This window comes from Nicotiana sylvestris, chromosome 12 (assembly GCF_000393655.2).
Source record: "Nicotiana sylvestris chromosome 12, ASM39365v2, whole genome shotgun sequence".
NCBI lineage: Eukaryota > Viridiplantae > Streptophyta > Magnoliopsida > Solanales > Solanaceae > Nicotiana > Nicotiana sylvestris.
In genome coordinates this window covers 102,257,659-102,278,456 of record NC_091068.1, presented here as the reverse complement: position 1 = coordinate 102,278,456, position 20,798 = coordinate 102,257,659, and the positions used below count along the sequence as shown (strand labels likewise).

At 38.2% G+C, this 20,798-nt stretch overlaps 1 long non-coding RNA gene across 3 annotated transcripts; it reads right to left on the bottom strand.

Annotated features, from left to right (window-relative positions):
• Positions 1-4,236: 4,236 nt before the first annotated feature.
• LOC104249930 (uncharacterized) lies at positions 4,237-20,106 on the bottom strand. 3 transcript variants are annotated; one of them, XR_011404174.1, is made up of 3 exons: positions 19,353-20,075; positions 4,965-5,187; positions 4,237-4,509 (listed from the first exon to the last, which is right to left on the bottom strand). It is a non-coding gene; the product is annotated as an uncharacterized lncRNA (long non-coding RNA). The 3 variants fall into 3 exon arrangements; XR_011404173.1 differs by lacking the exon at positions 4,237-4,509 and adding an exon at positions 7,134-7,321 and having other exon boundaries at positions 4,808-5,187; positions 19,353-20,076; XR_716882.2 differs by lacking the exon at positions 4,237-4,509 and having other exon boundaries at positions 4,808-5,187; positions 19,353-20,106.
• Between the last annotated feature and the right edge of the window lie 692 nt (positions 20,107-20,798).

The following is a 20,798-nucleotide window of genomic DNA, read 5'->3' as shown; positions in this document are numbered from 1 at the left end:
CTACCCATCAAACATGTATATATAAAATGGACTCCATGGTATAGACTTGGTAACTCCGAGGAAATGGAGCTTACCAACCAAACTGATGTTTGACTTTGTCTATTGGGAAGGTCTATCCAGCTATTTATCAGGACCTGCAGGCATGAAATGCAATGTCCCCAGCAAAAGGGACGTCAGTACGAAATAATGTACCGAGTATGTAAGGCAACAAAATAACTGAAAGCTAAAACTGAATTGATAATATAATAACTGAAAGTACCTGGGAGTCAAATATAATTTGAAGATATGCTTACCTGCTGATACTGACTTATTTCTCTCAATATAGTAAGTAAAAATAGTTGTACGGCCCTATAAGGCTCGGTATGTGCAACTGCTCTGCCGTAGTAGGCCCGCTCATAGGCGCTCGGCCATACTAGGCTCTGTATCTCGGCTATTTTGGGCTCGCTCATAGGCGTTCGGCCACAGTAGGCTCGGTATATAACTTACCATCTGATTAGAGGTGCCCAATAGGGGCCTGCGAATCGATTATAGCTCGATGGTAGTGAAAATACTGTAATACTGTATATATGTAGACTCTCTGCTCTCTTGGCTAAAACAAGACAATACTAAACTGAATATGAAGTCCCGATAAGGGAGAATACTGTAACTTATGAGACTAGGACAATGTACATAAATTCAGGAATATGAACTTCTCTTTATGTCTCATTATCAAACACATGTAGTTACGAGATCATGCCAAAATGAAGAAAATATCTAGCATTAACATACCTTTTCACAATCTATCCAATAACCACGTTAAACTCGTCTCGTTGCACCTTAATCTACAAGAATTATAACAATACTATGATCAAGTTATGGAAGGTACAACTATCGCACAACGAACGACAAGCTTATTTTATAATAAAACGAGCAGCATTTCCCCTATAATCTTTACTTCCTCCCAATTCGACATAACACCAACAACAACAAGAACATAAGAATAATAACATGTATACATCATTTCTCAACCTTATATCCATCATAAAATACCATCAAATAGCCCACACACCCCAATTAGTTCATACACAAAACGACAACCCTAGTAGTGTCAAACAACCTGAAAATGCAATGACAAACAACCAGCCAACTACCGTAATATTATGTGGTGTTTTTCCACACCCTTTATCCTCCCAAATTCCATAAAAATAGTAGCAAAATAGACAACCTAACAGCAACATGAAACAGCCCACAAAATAGTCTCACAAGTTTAGCAACTCAAAATTGATTTTTCAGTTTACTAAAACATGCTTCGACTTGTCTTTTCTTTCAAATTGAGTAACACAACCAACAATACATAATTAAGCCTCTTATCCTATAAACCAGCCATGAATTCAACTCGAAAATAAGTTTACAACCAACCAACAGCGACGCAACAACAAACAACATACCACTATTTCGAAATTCGCTAGATCTAGTCTTTACGATCGAGTTACAACTCATACAAGCCTAGATAATTAAAAGAGAAGCATAAATTTACCTTGGACTGAGTAGAACTCTCAAAACATAGCCCTTCTTTATCCAAAATCAGTCCCCCAACGCATCTACAAGAAGGAGAAAGAGAAACTAGCAAGCTGTCCGGACTTTTCGGCACTAGAATCACATTGTAACACCCGAAATACCCTAGGGTTTGTGTGGGATTTTTGGGAAGGATTTGCAGGGATTAAATTTGGTTTTCTTGGTATGAAAGATGGGTGAAAGAAATGAGTTGATAAGCCCTTAAAAGTCCCCTCTTGGCCAACTTTAGAGCTTTTAATTGAGGTCTCTCCTTTTGGCAAGTCGGTGATGTACCTACTTGTCACCTACCAATCTGTGTAGTCTTACAAAAATGCGAATATCTCTCTACTCCAATGTTGTATCTGTGAGCGGTTTAATCCGTTAGAACTAGACTCGTAGATCTTCAATTTGGAAGGTAGATCATCCCGTAATTCCAAGTACATTGGGAGAAAATCTCAACTACATTTGACCTAAATTTCAACACATTTATGAATATAACTTGTGATGATCTTTTCCAACTTTTGTTCTACAACTCGATTGACTTCAAAACATAACACACGAATATCATACGACTAAAATAACTCATAACATAATTTCCTTATAATGTTAAGCACCCTAGTCTCACCCTAAAATACATGTTATAACATCCCAGTTTATCGACTTTCGACGAAACTTATTTTTTTCGATTTGTTTAGCTTCTAAGTCTTCCAACACTCTTGGTACTTGGTATTAGTAATCTTAAATATTTGTACCCTCCATGGTAACATGATTAACTTACTTTATGTACTTTAAAAGATGATCTCATTTCTGAGCTTACATTAGTTGACTTAGGGGTGGGTATCGGTCGGTTCGGTTCGGTTATGAATATTATCGGTTTAGCATATCGGTTATCGGTTTACAAATATGATAAACCAATAACCAAACCGATAAGATATTAGTTATTGTTTATCGGTTAATCGGTTCTCGATCATTATCGGTTCGGTTATCGGTTTACCCGATAAGATAACTCAATCTAGAGTTAAGCAATAAAGAGAAGACAATTCACTCGAGTTAAGCAAAAAAGAGAAGAATTCACATATAGTATACTACTCAATCCTGCGTTCTAGCCACAACTAATATTTGAAGAATGTTTCATTTTGACAAATTCATGACCTGTGCAATCTCAAAAATTGATACTACAACTCCACAAGCATTTCGTCTCCATTTCACTAGAAATATTAGTTAACAGGAACATAAATTACAATTTTGTGGGTTCCTACCAAACTATAATCAAGAGATCAATCATTTTTCAGAGTCCAATGGTAGCAAAAGCAATAAGAGTACTAGTAATTCAAAAGTTGTCCAAACACAACTGAAATAGTGTTAATTCTTCAACAATCCAAATACATTAATAATAGTACAAAGTAGTAGCAATTTCACCTTAAAATTAAAAGTACAAACATAGTACTAAAACATGAGCACAAAATAAAGAATCAAAAACAATCAAAAACCTATATTTTTATTATCGAACTCTACTGTAAAACTCAAAAGAAAGGAACAAAATTTGTTCTTAACAAAGAAGTAATTTTGGAATACAAATTTACGCTAAGATTCTAAGAATGTAGTTGTACATTGAAATTTGAAGAAGAACTGTTCAAAAATTGAATCAGAGTCTGAAGAGTGAACATTGAAACTTCAATCTTGAATGCGGCTGAGAAAATTAGGAGAAAAAGAGAGAATGAAGCCCTAGAAATTGGGTAAAATCCTAATTTTATTAAATCTTATTGGGTTATTGGTTAACCCGTTAAAAATTGGGCAACCCGTGGCCCGGACCGATAACCCAATAGTGAAAAATACAAAACCGTTACCAAACCATTATCCCGATTACCCGATATCGATATCCCAATAAGTTTTTATCGGTTATACATGATATATGTCCTGTCCTAAGTTGACTTACGACATACTCTCACGTACGAAAACATGAGGTGTAACAGATTTAAGGGTCCAGTTCTTACTATGAAATGAAACTATTGGTCATATTCATTATTTCGTGTCAGAAACTATTTATATTCGATATTCGAAAAAGTTTATAAAATTTGTATAATTTTTGTATATACATACAGAAATATGCATATATATATATATATATATATATATATATATATATATAAATTTTCGGCTATTATTTTGAGAGTGGCTATATAGTGTCATATCTCTTCATTATTCATATAAAATTTCCTTCCCAACAGAAGAGTTTTGGTTTGCTTGAACACTTCTTCTATTTTTGTTTACCAAATGGGTAGAGTTTAAAACCTTAATTCGGGAAAGAATGAGAGTTTCATAATATAAATCTGCCCAGACTATTATTATCCTTACACAAGGTACCAAATTAAATACTTAAAGTTCATATATTGTTCGAAGTTGTAATAAATGTCTGGTTCTAGGCATTTAAATGGAGGATTACACGTTTTGTTAATTTTATATAGCTTCACATGATTGAAAAAAATTGACACAAACATTGAGGATGTTTCATCTAATGACAGTGGAAATGTCCCAAATAAACATATATTTATAATTCATCGGTTTACACGATTATTCTGTAGTTTTATCTATAAACTACACACATGTTGTAACGGCCTCAATTTCCCTCCGTAAAATGTGTGATACCATTTAGTCTCTATGACTAGGTAAGCCTAATATTTGATAACAATTGAACAGATGTAATTAACAAAATACTAAACCAGTCTTATAAACTCATATAACTTCTGAAAAACAGATTCTCAGCAATACAATCCCCAAGAATTATGGAACAGAGTCATAAGCTCTATAGAATAAAACTAAGAAATCTAATACATCATTGTTTGAAAGAAATACATCAGGAAGTAAAATAGGGAAGGTGACTCCGAGGCCTGCAAACGTGAAATAGGTATACCTTGAAGTCTCCAAAGCAGCAACTCAATCAACTCTAGTGTCCAACACGGACGGACATACCTGGATCTGCACAAAAAGTATGCAAAAGCATAGTATGAGTACACCACAACGGTACCCAGTAAGTATCAAGCCTAACTTCAGTAGAATAGTGACGAGGCCAGGTCAAGACATCTACTAGGATACAAATAAGCAGTTTGGAAATGTAATAAAAATAAATAATGGAAAGCCAAGAAATAACCGATACAAAACAAGATAACAACATGAATTAATATCAAAAATTAGATATGAAAGTAACATAAAAGAAGCCACTAAAGAGAGCCAAAATGATCATATACGGGCAATAATTGCAAAATAAGGAAGAACAAAACAACAAAAACATTCCCTGTCCGGCAAAGGTATCCTTTACAAATAGAGAATATGGAAATAGAGGTTCATTCCATTTTAGTAACATTTGGGTATACTATCCTCAGTTTAATACAACAGTCAAAAAATGTATGGGATATGAATATTGAAGGATATACAATGTCCAGAGTGGTGCAGAAACTAAAGTTTTTGAAGAAGAAGTTGAAGAGACTTGAAGCTCCTCCAATTCACAGTATTATGGCAGAAGCAGAAGATGACAGGAGTACACTGAAGCAAGTTCAGGAGCAGTTGCAACAAAGTCCTATGAATGTAGCTTTGCAAAGTAGAGAATCTGAGGTCTATCAAAAATTCAGGAGATCCTCCTTCTTAGCAGAAGTATATCTGCAACAGAAGAGTAAAGCCAACTGGGTTAGATTAGGTGATGATAACACCAGTTACTTCTATTCAGTAATAAAACACAGGAAGCTGAAGCAAGCTATTACGCAAGTGAAGGATGAAGAAGGCAATTGGCAAACAGACCCTGATATAATTGCAAACATGTTTGTAGATTTCTGTGAGGATCTGTTGGGGAAGTGTTCAAGTACAAGAACTAAAGCAGTGGAAGGGATCCTGATGGTAAAAATATTGTGATCAGAATAACAAATGGACCTAATGAAACCTTTTAGGGACAAGGATGTGAAGGAAGCAATGTTTCACATTAGTAGTAATCAAAGCCCAGGGCCAGATGGTTATGGCAGTGGGTTTTATAAAGCAGCCTGGCAAGTGGTGGGGCAGGAATTAACTGAGGCAGTGCTTGAATATTTTCAGAATGGGAAGTTACTTAAGAAGATTAATACAACTAGTATTACTCTTATACCTAAGGTAGATGTGCCAGAATATACTAGCCAATTCAAACCAATTTCCTATTGTAATGTCCTCTACAAATGTATATCTAAACTGATCTGTGATAGGCTGAAAGTTGCTGTGAACTACCTGATAGCTGATAACCAATCAATTTTTGTGCAAGGGAGATCAATGATGCACAATGTGTTGATTTTTCATGAGCTATTAAGACACTATAACAGGAGGACAAGTCCTAGATGTTTGATGAAAATTGATTTGAGAAAAGCTTATGATATGGTGAGTTAGGATTTTCTTGAGGAAGCCTTAATAGGCTTTGGATTTCCAGACATATTTGTTCAGTGGATCATGGTATGTGTTTCAACAACTAAGTTCTCTATTAAGGTGAATGGCGTGGGATATAGTTTCTTAGCAGGAAAGAGGGGCCTGAGGAAAAGTGATCCTATGTCACCTTTACTATTTGTTATTGTCAAGAAATACCTATCAAGAGCATTGAAGACAATCAGTGTGCTTCCTGACTTTAGATTCCACCCAATGTGCAAAGGCTTGAGGCTTACTCACCTTATATTTTCTGATGATCTCATGCTATTCTGAAAAGGTAATGTAAGTTCAGTTAAGAGAATTATTAAAGCTCTAAACCACTTTGGTAAGGTCTCAGGCTTGACTGCTAATCTAGACAAATCCAGCATCTTTATAGCTGGGGTAGAGGAGAGAATAAAAGAAGAGCTATTAGCCATTACAGGCTTTAAAAGAAGAGCTATTGACCATTTATTGGGGACATTTCCTATCAGATATCTGGGGTTGCCATTATCCCCTAAGAAATGGAGTAAAATAGATTGCCAAATGTTAGTAGGCGAGATCACTCAAAGGATCACTGTTACATATGCTAAGCATCTCTCTTATGCTGGCAGACTGCAGATTATTAATGTAGTATTGTTCTCTATACATAGTTCCTGGAGGTCTATTTTTATTTTGCCTCAAAGTGTCCTAAAGGAGGTAGACAAATTGTGTAGAGGATATATGTGGGGAAAGAATGAAGATAAGAAGAAAGTGGCACTAGTTGCTTAGGAAAAAATGTGCTGCCCAAAGAAACTAGAAGGCCTAAACATTAAAGGAAGCAGGGATTGGAACATAGCTTCAGTTGGAAAATTGATGTGGCAACTGTTAATGTGCAAGGAGTCTCTGTGGGTGAAATGGGTTCATGAGGTATATATGAAGTCTGAACCAAATATTTGGAGTCACAAACCTCCCCTGGACCGTAGTTGATATTGGAAGAAACTGAATTCTCTTAAGGAGGTAATGTAGGATTGGTATATTCAAAGTAGGTATAAGCTCACAAGCAAAGGAGAGTACTCCATCACTTGGAGTTACATTGCCCTCATGGGCCAATACAACAAGCTTGAAGTATTTACACCGGTGTGGATAACATTGGCCCAGCCAAAGCACAGATTCATTATGTGGCTAGCAGTCCAAGGAAGATTACTTACCAAAGAAAGGATGCTTAAACTCCACATTCAAGTGGATGATTCCAGCTGTTGTTTATACAATGCTCAGGTGTTGGAAACCAATGCGCACCTATTCGAGGAGTGTGATATGAGCAAGTCAATATGGCAGGCTGTGCTGCAGTAGATAGGGATAACTATACAGGTTGCTGATGCAAAGATCATGCTGGAATCTATAAAAAAAAGAAACACTGGAAGATGTTTAAGAAGGAACTGGTAGCAGCCATATGTGCAGCAGTGATATATCATACTTGGAGAGCTAGGAATCGGAAGCTATTTCGTGAAGTAAATGTACATAGTAGTGAGGTGATAAGACTAATAAAAATCGAAGTCAACCAATTCGCACAATAAGGAATCAAAGAAGTGAAATTTTCCTAACAGTTCCGTAGCCTCTCGAAGATAAGTACAGACGTCTCCGTACCGATTTACAAGACTCTATTAAACTTGTGTATGACTCGTAATACATATGAATCTAGAGCTCTGATACAACCTTGTCACAACCCTAATTTTCCTCTGTAGGATGTCGTGATGGCACTTAGTCTCTATGACTAGGTAAGTCTAATATTTGACAACAATGTAACAGATACAATTAAAATAATACTAAAAACCAGTCTGATAAACTCATATAACTTCTAAAAAGTAGAATATCAACCATACAATCCCAAGAACTGCGGAACGGAGTCATAAGCTCTATAGAATAAAACCAAAATATCTAGTACATCACTGTTTAAAAGAAATACAACAGGAAGTAAAATAGGGAAGGTAACTCCTAGGCCTGCGAACGTGAAACAAGCATACCTTGAAGTCTCCAAAACAGCAACTCAATTAACTCTAGTATAACGACCCGACCAGTCGTTTTGAGCTCTAGCACGTTATTCGGCAGTTTGAGGCCATGAGAAGCTTCACTTCAGTTATTATGACTTGTACGTGTGGTTGGAGTTGAATTTTGGGAGGTTTGGACTTGAATTGGAAAGAAAAAATCACATTTCGAAAGCTTTAAGTTGGAAGAATCGACTAAGATTGAATTTTTTTGAGTAAACGGCCTCGAAATCGGGATTTGAAGGTTCCAGCAGGTTCGTATGATGATTTCAGACTTGGGCGTATGTTCGGATAGGGTTTTGGATGACATGGGAGCGTTTCGGTACCTATTGTGGAAGTTAGCATTTTAGAAGAATTTCATAAATTTGGGTTAAGTGCATTTCAAAGTTATCGATATCCGTTTGGAATTTAGAGTCTGAGAATAGCTCTGTATGGTAATTTTGGTATTGGAAGTGCGTCCGAAAGTAGATTTGGAGGTCTGTAGATCATTTTGGAGTCGTTTGGCGAAAGTTATAAATTTGAAGGTTTTTGAGAAGTTTGACCGGAAGTGGACTTTTTGATATCGGGGTCGGAATCCGATTCCGGAAATTGAAATAGGTCTGTAATGTCAAATGTGACTTGTGTGAAAAATTTGAGGTCAATCGGGCGTGATTCGATAGGTTTCGGCATCGAATGAGGAAGTTTGAAGTTCTAAAGTTCATAAAGCTTGAATTGGAGTGTGATTCATGGTTTTAACGTTGTTTGATGTGATTTGAGGCTCGAGCAGGTCCGCATTATGTTTTGGAACCGGTTGGTGTGATTGGAGGGGGTTCAAGGGCCTCAGGTGGATTCCAGGGGGTTAACGGATCGAAAATGGAATTTAGAACAATCATAAAGCTTGAATTGAAGTGCGATTCATGGTTTTAGCATTGTTTGAGGTGATTTGAGGCCTCGAGCAGGTCCGCATTATGTTTTGGAGCTGGTTGGTATGATTGGAGGGGGTCCCGGGGCCTCAGGTGGATTCCAGGTGGTTAATGGATCGAAAATGGAATTTGACGAAGGGCTGAGGCAGTTGAGCATCTGGTGTAATCGCACCTGCGTGAAGAGGGCCGCAGGTGCGGGAAAGGACTCATAGAAGCGGATTTTCCTAGGGGAGGCATGGACCACAGATGTAGTCGAGTTCCACATAAGCGGGACCGCACCTGCACGCGTGGAGCTGCAGGTGTGGGCTCGCAGGTGCAAGCCACGAACGCTAGAAACGAAGAAAGGAGGACAGCCCCGGGCACCGCATGTGCGGAGGTTTGGTGCACCTGCGGGACCGCAGGTACGAGGTAAGTGGTCGCAGGTGCGGGCTTGGGCGCAAATGCGGTCCCTTGAGCTCGCATGTGCGGAGCTTGGCCAGTAGGGGAAAATGCGCACCTGCGATGGCTTCTCCACATATGCGGAAAAGCTGGAGGCAGTGAGGTTCATTTAATACGGGACTTAGACCAATTTTTACTCACTCCTTAGGCGATTTTGGAGCTTCTTGAGAGGGATTTCACCTAGCTTGTGGAGGTAAGAAATTTCTACCTAATGTAAGTTAAATACATAGTTTGTGGGTAGATTACAACATGTAAGTTAGTGGAAATCGTGAGTTTAGATAAAAACCTAGAGTTTTGATAAAAATGAGATTCTACCATGAAAATGATTATGAAACTTAGTGAAAATCATATATTATGTTCCTAAGGTTATAGGTAACAACTTTCTTTGAAAATTTTCAGAATCTGGATATGTGGGCCCGGGGGTGAAATTCAGGAATCTTGCATTTAGAGTTGGAAAATTTCCTCAATAGTTAGAATATGAACTCTTGAGCATATATTGATTAGTTTTTACACTATTTGAATAGTTTTGGATTGTTCGGCTCTGATTTGAGGGTTTGAGCGCATTCTTGAGTTTGGAAGTAAGCCTTGGGATGAGTTAAGTCTCCTTTCTAACCTTGTAAGAGGGAATTAACCCCATAGGTGAACTAAGTTATTAGGTTCTTCTATTTGTGGGGCTACGTACGCACGAGGTGACGAGAGTCCGTACGTAGCTACTAGCTATGCCTATGTGTTACATCTCGCGTTTTCGTACGTTAAAGTTTCGTCTTCAATTAATTGAAAGAGACTCGGGGATGAGATTATCTTGAGGTTAACGTATTTACGCTATTTATAACAAGCGATAAATAAGTGTCATGAAGGATAAAGTGTACACGAATTAAAGAAAACGAGTCTTGTTGAAAGTGGCCAATTTGGGATAAAATACGGGTCGAGCGATACTACCCGATATCTATGGACTAGTACGATACAAGGTACCATATGACCGTGATAGTATGATATATAAAGTATATTAAAAATAAGTAAAATTTTAAGTAATTTGAGACAATTATACGGGTAATTGGTTAATTACCAGGTAACGGGACATTACCTAGTTAATTAATAAAATTAGTAAATAAGATTAATCTCCCCCCCCCCTCCAAAACGTGGCACAAAGCCACAAGACTAAGATAATGACTCTTAGTCATTCTATGCCTAGGTTGCTAACTAAAAATAATGAGAATTTAATAAGTAAAGGCGTACTACAATCTTGTTCCGTTTCCTTTTAGACAAAAGAACCAAAGATGTTCTTAATTCAAAAGCAAGAAACATTTCCATTTTCCTAGTTCAAAACACTTCAAAGAACAGAAGCTTAATTTCGTTCAAATACTTCAAAGCACAGAAGCTTAATTCCATCCAAATTTTGCGGTTCCAAATTCAATTCCAACGAGAATTGTTAGAATTGTAGCAACGTAAAATTTTGCGGTTCTAAAAGAGTACGGTGCAATCTTCTCCAAGAGTATTATACGGAATTTTCCCTACTCCAGGTATGTTAAGGCCATCCCTTCTTTATTTTTGGCATGGTCCAAGTTATACAAAAGAAACTAGCAAACGCACAGTTTTCATAAACGACTCTATTCATAGAAATACTAGGGGTCTCTGTGTTCTTGATTCCCCATGTGACATATTATTATATCTTCCGTTCATGGGTCTTAAAACAATATACAATGATAAAGTTTATCCAAAAAGAATATTGAGATTTTTAACATATTTTCATGAATTTTATTCATTTATGAATGTACATTAACCCATGACCTGACGGCGTTATATACGCGTATTTATATGTATATTTATGTATATGGGATATGTGAAAAAAGTTACGGCATTATATACGCACCACTACCTGATCAGTTGATACATGTTGATGATGTTGCCCACAGTGGCCGACACAATATGATGGGATGCCCTCAGAGGCTTGATGATATTATGTACACCCATACATATGCATGACACGACATTTATATGCACGTGCATGACATTATAAATGCTTCAGAATTTACAAAGTTAATTAGATTTACAGATGGATTTCTTTATTCCATGTTTCATCTATGTCTTTTACGTACTGATTTTCATTCCTTACATACTCAGTACATTTTTCGTACTAACGCCCTATTTCACGGGGCCTGCGTTTCATGCCCGTAGGTGCGGGTAGGCAAGCTGACGGTCCCCCTTCTTAGGATCCTTGATCAGCGAGAGTTGGCGTGCTCCACTTGATCTAGAGTTGCTTTTGATTTTGGTACGATATGTTTGTATATATATATGGGTATGACGTGGCTCAGTCCCGTCTTTGTACAGTTATATTTCTATTAGAGGTCTGTAGACAGTATGTCTAGTTGGATAGTATGTGGCCTTGCCGGCTTCCAGTTTTGAGGTATATAGTTCTCTATAGCAACCTTGTCGGCTTGCCCTACGTATGTTGCACGTATATGTACATATGCCTTTTGGGAAGGTTTCATTCATGTATATTATTCTCGTAATTCACCGGATGTTATTCAGGTTTATATCTTAGATGCATGCTTAGGGGTGTTTGACAGGTAGGACTCAGGCACCCGTCGCGGCCCATCGGTTTGGGTCGTGACAAACGTGGTATCAGAGCAGTTCTGTCCTAGGGTTTTCTACAGACCGTGTCTAGTAGAGTCTTGTTTATGGGTGTTTTGTGCACCACACTTATAGACAACAGGCTACAGGACATATAAGATGTTATCCTCTCTTTTTATCTTAAATCGTGCAATATATGGATTCACGTTCCTAACGATAAGCTTTATTTTCAGCGATGCCTCCAAAGAGTACAGCCGCCCATAAGGGAAAGTCCGTGGCTGGTGAGACTACTAGTCGAGCGCCACGAGTTACCAGGGCTCAGGGAGAGTCTCATAGTGAGATTCCATCTCAGACTTCACATACCCCACCCTTTCCAGAAGAGTTCCGAGGGGCACCAGCTCCAGCGCCCGCCCATGTACGTCCAGCTCCTCATCCAGATGCACCGGGTCAGGAGATGAGAGATGTTATTTAGCTATTAACTCGATTAGTAGCCGCACATGCTCGGCGTTAGGAAGTAGGTATTGGTCATGCAGATAGGTCCGTCAGTGCGAGGGTTCGTGACTTTATTAATTTAGACCCTCCGGTATTCACTAGGGTAGATCCAAATGAGGATCATCAGGTATTTATTGATAGAATGCAGAGAATGTTAAGGGTATTGAAGGCCACTACGACTGAGTCAATTGAGCTTGCTTCCTATAGGCTCCGAAATGTTGCAGTTAATTGGTACGAGTCTTGGGAATTGTCCAGAGGTGAGGATACCCCTCCAGTAGTATGGCAGGAGTTTACAGAAGCTTTTCTTCGTCATTATCTGCCACCAGAGCTTAGACGGGCCAGAGTTGATAGGTTTTTGACCCTTCGGCAGGGTAACATGAGTGTTCGGGAGAACAGTCTTCAGTTTGATTCGTTGGCTAGGTATACTCCCACTATTGTATCTAAGATGGAGGATCGGGTGCACCGGTTCGTAATGGGATTAGAGCCTTACTTGCTTAATGATTGTATGTCGGTCTCACTTCAGCCAGACATGGATATTTCTCGTATTCAGGCATATACTCAGGGTGTAGAGGAGCGTAAGCAGAAACAGAGGGTCGATTGTGAGCATGATAGGGCCCAGAATAAGAAAGCGAGGTCTTCTGGTCCTTCTGGTGAGTTTCGAGGTGGTCAGAGGCAATAGTACCCGAGGTATCCAGCCCAGCCATCAGCTAGCGCGCCCCCTCAGTTTGGCGGTAAGAGATTTGATCGTTCCACATATTCAGGGTCTGGTCAGAACTTCAGGGCCTCAGGTTCTCAGTACAGGGGTGAGTCAAGTCAGATGAGGCCGCCCTTGCCACGATGTGCTCAATATGGTAAGCAGCATACCGGGAAGTGACATATGGGATTAGGTGTTTGTTATACTTGTGGTTATCCGGGCCATGTTATGAGGGATTATCCGATAGAGGTGATGCAAGCATAACTCAGCCAACAGGATCTGTAGCTAGTTCGTCATCATTAGTATGCCCCCTGGGCAAGGTCCACAAGCACCAATGAGTCGTGGTAGAGGCAGAGGCGGAGCATCTAGCTCGAGCAGTCCTCAGAACCACATTTATGCATTGGAAGGACGACATGACCAGGAGTCATCGCCTGATGTTGTTATAGATATATTATTAGTCTCATCATATGATGTATATGCACTGATTGACCCAGGTTCCACCTTATCATACGTTACTCCGTTAGTTGCTAGTAAGTTTGGAATAAAACCTAAATTGGTTAAACCTTTTGAGGTGTCTACACCTGTTGGGGACTCAGTGATAGCTAAGCGAGTATATAGGGGTTGCATAATAGTAGTTCATAGTCGATGTATCGTAGCGGACCTAATCGAGTTAGATATGGTAGAATTTGATGTTATAATAGGTATGGATTGGTTGGCTTCTTGTCATGCCAACGTTGATTGTAGATCAAAGATAGTCCTATTTCAATTTTCAGGGGGGCCTGTTTTGGAGTGGAAAGGTAATACAGCGTCGCCGAGAGGTAGATTTATTTCCTATCTCAAGGCAAGGAAGATGATCAGAAAGGGCTGTATTTATCACTTAGTTCAGGTTCAGGATATGGAAGTAGAGTTACCAACCATTCAGTCCATCTCTGTGGTTAATGAGTTTTCCAATGTTTTTCCCGATGAGCTTCCGGGCCTTCCGCCAAAGCGAGAAATTGAGTTTGTTATTGACCTACTACCAGATACTCATCCAATATCTATTCCTCCCTATAGAATGGCCCCCGCAGAGCTGAAAGAATTGAAAGAACAACTAAAGGACTTGCTTGAAAAAGGCTTTATCAGACCTAGTACATCACCGTGGGGAGCACCTGTGTTATTTGTGAGGAAGAAAGATGGTTCCTTACGGATGTGTATTGATTATAGACAGTTGAATAAGGTGACGATCAAGAATAAGTACCTGTTCCCGAGGATTGACGATTTATTTGATCAGTTGCAAGGTGCCAAGTGTTTTTCAAAAATAGACTTGAGGTCCAGGTACCATCAGGTAAGGGTTAAGGAGGAAGATATTCCGAAGACAACATTCAGGACCAGATATGGGCACTTTGAGTTTCGTGTTATGTCATTCGATCTGACCAATGCCCCAGCAATATTCATGGATTTGATGAACCGTGTGTTCAGGCCCTTTTTAGATCTGTTTGTAATTGTGTTTATCGACGATATATTGGTGTATTCTCGTTCAGAGGCTGAGCATGCAGATCATCTGCGTGCTGTGCCCAGAGTTCTACAAAAAGGGAAGTTGTATGCAAAATTCTCTAAATATGAATTCTGGTTGAACTCTATAGCTTTCCTTGGACATATCATTTCGGATAAAGGCATCTGGGTGGATACACAAAAGATTGAAGCAGTAAAGACTTGGCCTAGACCGACAACACCGACGGAGGTTCGTAGCTTTCTCGGTTTGGCAAGTTATTACAGGAGATTTGTTGAGGGATTTTCTTCCCTTTTAGCACCTTTGACAAAATTGACTCAGAAGGGAGCAAAGTTTCAATAGACTGATGCTTACGAATGGAGTTTCTAGGCATTAAAGGACAAATTAACTTCAACACCGGTTCTAACGCTCCCAGAAGGGACCGATGGTTATGTGATCTATTGTGACACTTCAGGTGTTCGATTGGGTTGTGTGCTGATGCAGCATGGTAATGTTGTAGCTTATGCTTCTAGACAACTAAGAAAGCACGAGAAGAACTACCCGACCCACGATTTAGAGTTAGCCGCGGTGATTCGTGCACTAAAGATGTGGAGGCACTACTTGTATGGCATTCATGTTGATATTTATACGGTTACTGAACTCAGGTGATATTGGAATTACTATTCAGGATACAGCAACATCCTCTTTAGTAATTGAAGTAAAGGAACGCCAATACGAGGATCTTGTGTTAGTTCATTATAGGGATACCACCCCTCAAAAGGAGAAGACACCGTTTGAGGTTACAGAAGATGGGGTCCTCAGATATCAAGGACGATTATGTGTCCCTAATGTTGCAGGGTTGCGTCGGCAGGTTATGGGAGAAACTCACTATTCTCGTTATGCTATCCATCCATGAGCGACAAAGATGTATCATGATATCAGGGAAGTATATTGGTGGGATAGAATGAAAAAGGATATAGCAGAGTTTGTTGCTCAGTGTCCTAACTGTCAGCAAGTTAAGATTGAGCATCAGAAACCCGATGGGTTATTGCAGGCTATGGAGATTCCGACTTGGAAATGGGAAGTAATCAATATGGATTTCATCGTAGGCTTACCTCATACCCAGCGTAAGTTCGATTTGATATGGGTGATTATTGATAGGCTTACAAAGTCAGCCTATTTTCTGCCTGCTAGAGCTACATATTCCTCAGAGGATTATGCAAGGCTTTATATTAAGGAGATAGTATGACTGCATGGTATCCCTGTATCTATTATCTCGGATAGAGGAGCTCAATTTATAGCTAACTTCTGGAGGTCCTTCCAAAAGGATTGGGGACTCAAGTAAGTCTTAGTACAACATTTCATCCCCAGAGAGACGGACAGGTTGAGCGTACTATTCAGACATTGGAGGATATGTTACGAGCTTGTGTGATAAACTTCAAAGGTAGCTGGGACGATCATCTGCCGCTTATTGAGTTCGCATATAATAATAGCTACCATTCCAGTATTCAGATGGCTCCATATGAAGCTCTTTACGAACGGAAGTGTAGATCGCCTATAGGGTGGTTCAATGTTGCGGAAGCTACATTAGTAGGACCAGAATTGGTACAATAGGCAATTCAGAAGATTAAGCTTATACAGAAAAGGCTATTAGCAGCTCAAAGCCGTCAGAAGTCTTATGCGGATAATCGATAGTGAGACTTGGAATTTCAGGTTGACGAACGGGTATTCCTAAAGGTATCATCGATGAAAGGCATTATGAGGTTCGGAAAAAGGGGAAAACTTAGCCCTCAGTACATTGGACCATATAGGATCATATGCAAGGAAGGCTAGGTAGCATATGAGTTAGAATTGCCCTCGGAATTGGAGTTTTTCCATCCGATTTTTCACGTATCTATGTTACGGAAGTGCATTGGAGATCCTACCCGAGTAGAGTCCACGGATGATGTACAGATTACAGAGGACTTGTCATACGAGGAAATTTTGGTTGTTGTCCTAGACAGACAAATTCGCAAGCTATGGAATAAGGAGGCAGCCTCCGTGAAATTACTTTGGAGAAACAACAATGTGGAAGAAATGACTTGGGAGGCCGAAAAAGACATGAAGTCTAGATATCCTTACTTATTTCCTCCTCTAGAGAAGGTTCTGACTGGGACATAGCAACCGTAAGGTACGTGTATAAATTCTTGTGTTGGTTATCGTCATTGGTCTTGTGAGGCCATTGTCGTTATTGATGATTATGGTCCTATGTGGCGTTGAGTTATTAAGCTTCTACAGGGAAAATTGGTAGTAGTGTTGTTACTAAGGCGACTCTGCCAAAGTTATATAGATCCCGAAGAATTAAACATTCGAGGACGAATGTTTCTAAAGGGGGAAGGATGTTACATCTCGCATTTTCGTACGTTAAAATTTCGTCTTCAATTAATTGACATAGACTCGGAAATGAGATTATCTTGAGATTAATGTATTTACGCTATTTATAACAAGCGATAAATAAGTGTCATGAAGGATAAAGGGTACACGAATTAAAGAAAATGAGTTTCGTTGAAAGTGGCCAATTTGGGATAAAATACGGGTCGAGCGATGCTATCCGATATTTATGGACTAGTAGTACCATACAAGTTACCATATGACGGTGATAGTATGATGTATAAAGTATATTAAAAATAAATAGAATTTTAAGTAATTTGAGATAATTATACGGGTAATTGATTAATTACCGAGTAACGGAATATTACCTAGTTAATTAATAAAATTAGTGGATAAGATTAAACCCCCCCCCCCCAAAACGTGGCACAAAGCCATAAGATTAAGAGAATGACTCTTAGTCATTCTATGCCTAGGTGGCTAACTAAGAATAATGAGAATTTAATAAGTAAATGCTTACTACAATCTTGTTCCATTTCATTTTAGACAAAAGAACCAAAGATGTTCTTAATTCAAAAGCAAGAAACATTTCCATTTTCCTAGTTCAAAACACTTCAAAGAACAGAATCTTAAATTCGTTCAATTACTTCAAAGAAGAGAAGCTTAAATTCGTTCAAATACTTCAAAGAACATAAGCTTAATTCCATCCAAATTTTGTAGGTCCAAATTCAATTCCAACGAGAATTGTTAGAATCGTAGCAACGTAAAATTTTGCGGTTCTAAAAGAGTACGGTACAATCTTCTCCAATAGTATTATACAGAGTTTTCCCTACTCTAGGTATGTTAAGGTCATTCCTTCTTTCTTTTTGGCATGGTTCAAGTTATACAGAAGAAACGAGCAAACGCACAGTTTTCATAAACGACTCTATTCATAGAAATACTAGGGGTCTCTATGTTCTTGATTCCCCATGTGACATATTATTATATCTTCCGTTCATGGGTCTCAAAATAATACGCAGTTGATAAAGTTCATCTGAAAAGAACATTGAGATTTTTAACATATTTTCATGCATTTTATTCATTTATGCATGTATATTGACTCATGACCAGACGTCGTTATATACGCGAATTTATATGTATGTTTATGTATATGGGACATGAGAAAAAGGTTATGGCGTTATATACGCACCACCACCTGTCACATCTCCTTTTTATCCGAAGGGGGATAGGGGATTTTTTCCAATTTAAGTGACATTATTCGACATAGGATTATTTATTTATTTTTCAGAGTCGCCACTTGGAATAATTATGGTGTTCCAAGTCACCGGTTTATTTTTAAAATCCCAAATTGAGGAAATTTGACTCTATTTATGGTCCGCGAACACAGAAGACCGGGTAAGGAATTATGTTAACTTGAGAGAAAGTGTTAGGCACTCCCGAGTTTCGTGGTTTTAGCACGGTCGCTCAACTATTAATAATTGGCCTAATTATCTGATTAATTACATATTTTAAACCTATTGTGCATTTTTAAACTTTTAACCGCTTTTAGTTATTTATGGAGTTATTTATGGAACAAGTCACGATTGTCGTACACTTGTCGTTTTGGTACACATTGCAAACCGCACCACATGAAATGCACCCGCGATTTACAACATGTTTATTTTAATATTAACATTATTCAAAGCTATGGTCGGGTCACATGAAATGCACATCCGAATTTGGATTTGTATCATGATTATGCCACGAGAATCGTACCCGTGATCACGATGTTTTTATTAATCGCGCCTAAAGCAACTACGATGTTCATGATTTTCCGAAAACTTATTTTGAGATTATTGTGAGGTATGCGAATTATGAAATTGTGGTGAAGGGGATGGAGTAAATTAATTATGGAAAGATGGACTAGCTTATTGACAAGAAAGGGTGCCCAGCTATGTCATTTATGAGTTTGGGTCTAGCATGACTAAATCTTTAGGCCCAAAACCTGCTAAAAGAACTGGTTTAATACTCTACTCTAAAACTAGTTAAACGAATAATCTAATTACTTTTATAATACCAAACCCCAAATCTTTGGCTAAGAGTCCAAATCGTGCATCAGAGATTCATCATAATCCCCTTTATAATGCTAACAAACAGAGAATGATTTAAATCAATTTGTGCAAATTCCAAAAAGAAACTGAAGGAAAAACGAAAAATCAATAAATAAATAAATAACTCAAACATTCAATACATATATCCATAGGGAAAGTCTCGCTCATTTCCTTGTGGCAACAGAAAACCATGAGTTCAAGAAACTTAAACACTTCCCAAAAATTAATCGTTCAATGAACTAAATAGTCAAACTCATATAGAATAATAAGAGAAATTCAATCCACTTTTCACATATTACCCACATCAAAGTCATTTATTCATATGCTTAAGAATTGATTGGAGAATACAGTGGAAAACCAAACCTTAACTGCTGAGAAGAAACTGGATCAAAGCAAAAGAAAACCGACGAACCGAAGCTGTGAGCAAGAACCTCGAATGACTTCGAACTTTTCAGAAAAACTCGAATCTCGACAGTGAGGAAGACCAAACTGCTGTGTTTATGGAGTTTGAAGGCCGATTTCTGGCGATTTCATTGAGAAACAGAGCTGCTCTTGGGGGTCGTTGTTAGACTGTATTGGGGTGATTTCAAGCTGGAATTTGGACTGGTTTTACAGCCGAACTGCTGCTGCGTTTTTGCATAATGTTGCAGCTGATTTTCAATTGATTAAAGGAGCTTTAGGGACTGATTTTCATGGCTTAAAAAATGGGCTCTTTGGAGGGTGGTTTAATGGAGGTATTTTAAGAAGGAGAAGAAGGTAAGCAACTTTTGTTTTAGCTCTTGGATCTAGATCTTAGGAAGAGAAAAGAGATGACTTTTTGGTGGTAAAATACATGGCTTCTAAGGGAAAAAATTGGAACTGATCTTTTTGCGTGGAAGGAGATGACCCAATCCCTTATTCTTTTTCTTTGTTTCTCGTCTATCCCCTCCTATGTTTTTTCATTCCTTTCTTTTTCTTCCTCTCCTCTGTTTTCTGTTTTTTAACCCCTTTTTATCTTTCTTCGTCACACACCCCTTTCCCTCGTGTTTTCTGTGTTTCTTCTAGAGTGGTGATTCATGTGTGTGTGAGAGACTTCCAAAAAAGGGAATATGTGTGTGTTGTGTAAAAGAATCCAATGGGTAGAGTGTGTGAATTAATGAGAAATTGCCAAGAAAGTGAGTGAGTGGGAGTTAGTTACTAGGGATAAAATGGAATCTTTTGGCATTTGGCAATTCTTAATTGGCTCCTTTTCTAAAAAAAAAATCTAAAATTAAAAATACTACAATAATATTAAAAATTAGAAAAATACAAGAAATATTAAGGAAAAAGTTATAAAGTAGTCTTACCAAAATTAAAAAAAAAAAAGACGTATTTTTTGTGAATTTCTTTTTCTTGCAAATAAAACACAACAATTATCTAAAAATGTGATTCTTTTTTTTGTATTTCTTTTTTTATTTTATCAAATAAACCTACTAAAAAGTGAAATAAAGGCTAAAATATCAAGATTAAACTTAACAAATATTTAAACACTAAAAAGGTGATAAAATATAAATATAGTCAAAAATTAGGTGCTCATACCACCTAATCAGTTGGTACATGTTGATGATGTTGTCCACAGTGGCCGAGACGATATGATGGGATACCCTCAGAGGCTTGATGATATTATGTACACCCATACCTATGCATGACACGACATTTATATGCACATGCATGACATTATAAATGTTTCAGAATTTACAAAGTTATTCAGATTTACAGATGGATTTCTTTATTCCATGTTTCATCTATGTCTTTTACGTACTGATTTTTATGCCTTTACATACTCAGTAC